This window comes from Mus musculus, chromosome 6 (assembly GCF_000001635.26).
Source record: "Mus musculus strain C57BL/6J chromosome 6, GRCm38.p6 C57BL/6J".
NCBI lineage: Eukaryota > Metazoa > Chordata > Mammalia > Rodentia > Muridae > Mus > Mus musculus.
The window spans coordinates 51166521-51174446 of record NC_000072.6 but is presented as its reverse complement, the minus strand read 5'-3'; positions in this window follow the sequence as shown (position 1 = coordinate 51174446).

The window sequence follows — 7926 nt, the reverse complement described above, 5'->3', positions numbered from 1 at the left end:
TGCTTATCAACGTTTTAGGAAGCAGAAATTAACCTGAGGAGGATTAGGCCCCGAGCTTTGAAGTGCGTTGTTTTGTTTTCCTCCCGTCCACTCCCAGGATCAAACAGTTCCTGTTCCTTCCATCGCTCTCCTCCTACTCCGGTTGTCTCTTCTCCCCTCGCCTATGCCCTAACAAGCCCTTTTGCATTGTTTTTCTTAATTTCAAATAGAAATCTTTTGACACTAGCTACCGAGTTCCTGTCAGTGGTCTAGAAACAGAAAGACCCCTCCCCCATCCCTGTCCTCCGGGAATAGTGTTTAACGTTTGAACATCCACTTTCTGTTTGGGAGATCAGAGGTAGCAAATCTGTAACTCTTCTTTTCTTTGGCACTTTCTTCCCATCCAAAGCCCTTAGCCTAGTCCCCCAGGGAGGCTGGCCTTCCCGGGAAGAGGGCTAGGTTGAGGTGCTTGGCCTTCATCTCTGGGCGAGTGCTAACTTCGCTTAGCTCATCACACCTCCGGGTAGTGCGGATTCCTGGATGGTCCTCTTAGCTCTCCAGTCTTCCAGGGCCCGGGACTGTGGGGTGCTCTTTCCACGCTGCTCTTTATTCCCCCCTCCCCGACATTCAAGCTTCCGAGCGGAATCGTCTCCCGCAGTTCTTTCCCGGAGGCGCTAGTTGAAAATGCAATTTCCTTGGGGGGGTGGGGGTGGGGGGAGAGTGGAGAGGCAGGGGGTGTGGTCCGGCTGAGAGTAAAACAGAAACTCGGTTTGTTTGGGGTTCTGAAACCATCCATGTTTTATTGCATCCGCCTCAGAGTCAACTAAGACTTAATGAGCATCCAGGCGGGAAAAGCACAAGGAGATTTGCTCGGTGCTCGGGAGGGGACCTGAGTGAGGGGAGTCTGTTTACTTTCTCTTGCAACTAGAGGTTGCAACATCTTCCCCAAATGGCTCCTTCTAGTGCCGGGGGTATAGACAGGCAAGTCAAAAGGCATCAGGTTTCAGCTCTCTGAGTAATCCAAGATCATTCAGCCAAGAAGACCTTCGAAGTTGGCCCTGTCTACAGCTTGTAATGAAAAGGGTAATCTGTCGTGTAATGAAAAACAGTACCCACAAAACAAACCAGTCTCCGACGGCCTTCCACCTCGCACCACTCTACCCTAAAACCCGCCAGTGACAAATATTACTATCCAGTTCCACCCCCAAAAGAGGAAGCAGTAGATCTTCCTCTTAATAACTTCCCAAAGTGTTACAAATAATAAAAGGGGCGCATAAATCATCGCCCAAGCGACTCAATGCGGACCACGAAGGATTTACTTCTCTTGAGCCTTAGCTTCCAATCGCTCTCTCATTGGTTTATTTCTCGAAGTCCGCCCCCAGATCCATGCTCTTATTGGTCAATATGGCAGGGTGACGAGTAGAAAGGGCGTGGGGTTGGTGGGAGGCTGGATTTTTCCAGTGCGCAAGCGTTCTAGGGTGTGCGGGTGTGATTGACAGCCAGGGGGAAACAAGTGCGCGTGCGTGGATGAGTGAGCCAGTCAGAGACACACAGAGACAGAGACACACAGAGACAGAGACACATAGAAAAAAGAAAGAGGGAGAGGGATGGAGAGAGAAAGAGAGAGAGAGAGAGAGAGAGAGAGAAAGGAAGGGGGGGAGAGAAAGAAAGAAATGAGGTGTAAGGAGAAGGAAGAGAGCTAAGGTGAAAGAGACCTATGGCGAGGTGGTGGGTGCTGACACTGGTGGGGTGCAGTCCTAGCTGCAGGCATTTCCCGCTGAGTCAGATTGTTGTGCCCGGTCCTCCACAGATCCTCTAGGAGGGCCTGGAAGGGATTCACTGAGGACGGTCTTCACCAGGCTAACTGTTGGTAGGGAGTAAAGAGAAATAGGAGGCTTGCTTTCCTCTAGGAATCCACTTAAAATCGCCAGAAGTTTATTTTTATAGCCGTGTTATTCGTGCATTTCCGGAAAAGCACACAATTCAAGCCCTCAATGTCCCAGGTATCGTAGTCCTAGGCACTCCACTAATAGCCAGCATCACTCCAGCCCTGTGTGGCTTCTCACAAACACATCTGCCACAGCTCTCTAAGCGGCTTGTAATCGAAGAGGCCCGAGAAAAAGACACACTGTAAGAGTGCTTGGGTGGAAGGAAAAAAAATAAATAAAGAGGAAAAAAATACGTAAAGGAAGAAAATTAGAAAAGTGCAGCCACTAAAGAATAGTGACAGAAAAAAAACCAAACAAACAAATAAACAAACAAAACTACCCGCCCCATCCCCAAACATACGTACAAACAAAAAGACAAAACCGCGGAAGGACAAGTCCGCTCACTACTGAGTGGAAAATTTGGAAATCATTCCAGGACCGGCTTTATACAGAAGGATCAAACCCGGTTTGTGTAGATGCCTGTTAACGCCTGCTACAAAATTCTTGAGAGGCGAGGGCCGGTGTCTGCAGCTGCAGCCGCTGGGCCGCTGCCCGCTTGCATCCAAATTCCAGCGTCTGGAAGCGAGAGGCCCGGATTGTTTCCTCACTCCGGCCGGCCGCGGATTCCTTCCTGCACGTATTTTAGGGCAATAATAAACGCCTTGTGAAGCTGGGCATGTTTTAAATTACAATATTCCTGGAAGATCTAGTCGAGAATCTAAGTGTTTGGCTTTACGAATTTCTAAATTTAAAACTGTCCATGACTTCTTCACAGGCCCTACAGATTTTTTTTCCGTTAAAAAAAAAGTGTTTATGTGAGGAGAAATGTGCAAACAAAAGCATTCCAGTCTGTGAATGCACGGTAAATAAATACGGAGGAGAGGATGATCTAAGCGTGTCATTATTGATAAAGTAAAAAATGTTGTTTTAGATTCTCTTTTCTGTGTTTTTTCTTACGAAGCCAAGCTTTTAGCTTGCCTATGTACTGAAAGCAGTATTTTGTAAATACATTTATTTATAAATGTCATATTCATTTTTAATTTGACAATGATCATTTGTAACAAAAAATTGTTAGCTTAATTTTAGGAGTTTTATTATTCGTTTGACTACTTATTGATATTTTAAGCAGCAAACCTAAAATTAATAACCAAGGCTTTGATAGCTGCTTATTTTTGTTTCATTGAAAGTCCTTATTTTATTAGGTAGATATATAGCTGAATTAATTTTTGAAACGATGAGTAAAAACGATATTTTTCTTTCGCTTTGCTAGAGCAAAAGTATATTTTCATTCTTCTCCGTCCGACTCCTGCTCTTCTAGCAGCCACAGCAAACTGACAGGCTCCAGCCTGTTGGAGGACTAGTATGCAAATTTCGGATGATTGACACCTCTAGTGGAAACCAATCACGCTACAATAGGCTGCTGATTGGCTAACTATGGTCTGACGTATAATTGACGTTTTTAAAACATATTATCCAATCACAACAAGTCATGCAAATAAGTGAAGGAATCATATTACCAGAGATCAGAGGAAACTTGAGTACGCCCCCACGTGTTCAGTAGCCGGTACTGCAGAAACTACTGCCAAACTGTACGAAATACTCAATTCTACTGCTCGCTTTAGCCTTTCTTAAACTTTTTTGTCACTGAATATAAATGATCATTAAAAATTCCCCAAGAGGTATGATGGTTCATTTAAAAATATCTATGTGGCTACAGACTTTCAGAATCTATCCCCGTTTTTTTGTTTTTGTTTTTTGTTTTTGCTAATATTTTTATCCTCAAATCTAATCTTCTGTAACGAAGATCGTCCTTCTTCGTCTCAAGAGGACGAAGTTTACACAGCCGTTTGGTGAAGAAATCCCTGTAGGTTCAGACCTACAGGTCAGTGGAATTTGGTGGCTGTCGTGAAGTTCCACGTGTTACCGCCAGATGGCATAAGGCTCATCTTTTCTTTGCCTCTCAGCACTCTCCCCAAATTCTGCAAGTAATTTAGAAAAATTAATAACCAAACAGTTTTATATTTTATAACCGAGTGAAGTGGGACACCCTTGTACTATTAGAAAGCTACATATTACGAAAATCAGTTTGTTGGTTGTTGCTTTAATGGGAAGCTTCCTCTTGAGACTTTTGCCCAGTCAAGTTTTAGAGTAAACTACACATTCAGTGTTTGCAAAAACTTTTCCTTAAAGGGAACTGGGCGGCCATAAGGGATCGAGGCGGCCGCGCTTCGGGAGTGTCATTTTCGGTTTTTTAGGAATTAAAGTGAAATTAAAGTTGGAGGGGAAAGCTTAATTTTCCAACGACCACTCTTCCTTTCCCCAGATGCCTGCCTGGTCGCAGCCCGGGAGCCGAAGGTTGCGTTGCTGCTTTCGGACACATTTGCAGTTAACACACCCGGCTCTTTCAGCGATTCGTGTTGGGACCTCGGTCACAGGAAGGACTTTCTGTGCTTTAGTATCGTTTCTAGGGCAGCGCTTTTGTTTTGCCAACTCCAGCGGAAGACACGAGGATGAAACCCCGGGAAAGCTTTATCTCTGGCACCTCCAGTGTATATGTTTTTCTCTTTGGACTTATCAGGAAGAGAGGTGTTCGTGCGACCACAACCCCAAGGCCAGACTAAGAGCTAATGGTATTTTCAGAGGGGAGAAGGGAAGAAAGAAAAGAAAATCAAGTTGACAGGCGAGCTCTGCAGTTTCCACGAACATATTACGGGTTGACCACGCGGCCTCTTCACCCACCCACAAAAACCCCTGTACTCCGCTTTGGATCACTATACCTAATAGTCATGAAATTTAAAATCGTACCCAGTCTTCAAAAAATAACTCTGAAAAAGGCATATTTATTACTTTAAAAAAAATCACTCAGAATCCAGCCACGAGGCCCTCGTCCTACAAAATAGCGATTCATAGGCTTGTTACTTTGGGTTTCCCGTCTGCTGAATTTTATTTAGAAGCCAGTGATTAGAGTGGTTTCTCTAGTCCTCTCTCCTGCGGCCCCCTAACTGAGTTTACTTTACACCCTATCTCTGGATCCCGAACCTGCGTTACTTCAGCTCTGGTGCCTAAGAGTCAACTTCACAAACTGCAGGGGACAGACAGGAGGGCCTAACACTATCTTTGAGTTAGAATTACTTCTCCAGAAGTCCCAATCTTAAGTTTCTTATTTTTTACTGCCTATAAACTTATTGGCCTTTTATCTTCCGAAACAAAACACACTTAGAAACTTAAGTAAGAATTTTTGGGTACGCATAGTTCCCTTTTATGGGGTGGATGGAATTGAGTTTTTTTCAGTGCTTTAAGGAAAAAAAAAAAGCGTCTTTAAACAAACGGAGAAGGGTCCTGGAGGAGGACTATGGGGCCAGCTGCCCTTCCTAACTTCTCAGTCTGAGACTTTGGCATCTTCCGGGCAAGCGTGGGTTCAGGGCTTGCGGGGCAGATTGGCTGGCAGTTCCGTAAACCCAGGCTGGATGGAAGGCCGCAGTGCCCCCGGGCCCCAGAGCGGGTTTCATTTCTGCAGGGACCTCACCGGCGTCCCGCCGGGCGCTGTAAATCAGCCTTTCCTTGCTAGGAGCGCGGGGATGAGCACCGGCTCTCACCCTACGCCGCCTCCGGGGTCCATCAATCAAGCTCTCCCGCCCCAGCCTGAGTGCCGCCCGGGGCGCCTGCTTTGTGTCAGCCTGCAGCGGGCCTGGGTGGGGCGCCCCAGGGTTCGCAAGGGTCTGGAACACCCCTCAGTTTTTCCCACCCCGGGACGTGGTGACTGGAACCGTGATCTCTAATCTACAGAGCGAGTCCCCTCCTTTGCTGACGCCCCAATCCTTCCCCACTTCGTGTGATCCCTTCAACAATGTCACCCCAGAAGGGGCGAGGAGGATTCGTCACTAGCAACTTGATTTCCCCAGCAAATCCCGTTTCTGGACCTCAGTTTCTTGACTGTAAAACGATAGTTCCTTCTTCCTTCCTTCCTTCCTTCCTTCCTTCCTCCCTTCCTTCCTTCCTTCCTTCCTTCCTATCATCTACCATCAATCATTTATCCATTTTTATCTAGTTCCAGTGTTCTTTTGTTTGTGGAGAAGCATGAGCCTTTTGCCCTATACAATTTTTAAAAAAATTCCTTTCCTTCCGCTCAGATCTTCCCTCAGTGTCGTGCGCCTCACTCCACCCCTCCCTGCTCCCTGTTCTTTACAACTTACTGGGCACCAGACCATTGCAAAAAGCAACTCCATCCCTCAAGACACAGACCAGAACCTTGGGGAACTGAGCCCCGACCCGCCCTATTCCTTCTGGAGAGGCCACCAGGGGGCGACGCAGACCAAGAATAGAACAACAAGGAGCCACGTGTCTTTCTCCCAAAAATATTGTCAGGCTGGGCCTTGAACACTTTTCTTAGCTTCCCTATAGTGATTTCTTTTGCCATTTCCATTTGATCCTCGGCGCTCATACTAAATGGCTGTAGTCTGGGTACGTGGGGGAAGAAGGGTCACAAGCATAAGGAAGAGCAGCGGATGTCCAAGTGACAGAACACAGGAAATGTGCCAAATGCTAATCTTAAGCACCAAACTTTGATTCTTAGACTACGAAGGTCACACAATTTAGTGGGGTCTGGGCTGGAACCATCAGACTACAAAACTGAGGTGGAAAGCACACTCATGCATCCCTTCCTACTTTTTGGTTCTGTTTGTTTGTTTGTTTGTTTGTTTTTGTTTTTGTTTTGTTTGTTTGTTTGTTTGTTCCGAGACAGGGTTTTTCTGTATAGCCCCGGCTATCCTGGAACTCACTTTGTAGACCAGGCTGGCCACAAACTCAGAAATCCGCCTGCCTCTGCCTCCCAAGTGCTGGGACTAAAGACTTGTGCCACCATCACCAGGCCTACTTTTTGGTTTTTATGGTACGGTCAAGGCACAGGTAAACATGAGAAAGAGAGGAGCAGAGTGAGGTGAGACACCGACACTTCTCAATGAGCAGCAGCCATCGTCGATGCTGGAGGTTGTCTGCATGGGAAGAACAGAGAAGGTCCCATCCCTGCCCTTTCCGTGGAGGGACTGTTTAGATCATACTTTTATTTGTGGCTGTGTATGCTTTATGGTGTGGATTAGCTGAGCCCCAGAGGACGGTGGGCCTTGTTCACTGTGGCCAACGGAAAGATCTTCAGGAGAAAACGTGTAAGGTTGAAATATCTATTCCCACATGTGCAGAGGCTCTTGGATTGTGTTTGCTTTCAAAATCCATAAATGTTTTTATTAAACTATCTCTTTCTTGTGGCCCAGGCACGCATAAAGTATTTGCCACGTGTGTAAACGCTTCCATTTTGGTCTTCCTTGAGGGAAGCTTTGTAGCTCTGCAGTAAATATTTGCTCTGGGGTAAACCTTGGCAGGCAATCACTGGACTCCTCAGTGTGGTTTCATTGGATGCTGGGTGCACTTGTGTGCACATGTGCCTGTTTTAACAGCACACACAGAGGAGAAATTGCAGGAGACCTTGGGAGTTTTTTTATTTTATTTTATTTTATTTTATTTTATTTTATATATTTATTTTACCAGAGATAGAGAGGTGTGTAATGACTATAATTATGTGAGTGAAATTATAAAATGAACCCAAGTCTCTTTCAAATTTGAGTCTTCTTACGGGGCCATGGTGGCTCATGCCTGTGTTATCAGTACTTGGGAAGCTGAGGCAGAGGGATTGCCATGAGTTTGAAGTTAGCCTAAACTAAACAGTGAGACCCTGACTCAAAAAAGCCAAAAATATTTTTTTCTTTTTCTTTTTTTGGCAAAAAGATTTTTTTGATTCTTCCTTGTATACGGCCAGCCTCTCCATTCCCCACATCATGCCAAATCAAGTGCTCGTCTGTAGCCATCTTTCATAACAGCTTTTAACATAGTAGTGTTTGGGGGCAGTGAGTGTATTTAAAAGTAATAAAGTATAGGCTTTGCTTCCTAAATTCTATTCAAAACAGTAAGACTCTAAAAATCAAACAAATTATGATCTTTATTTTGTTTTAAAATGTGATATGGTTTC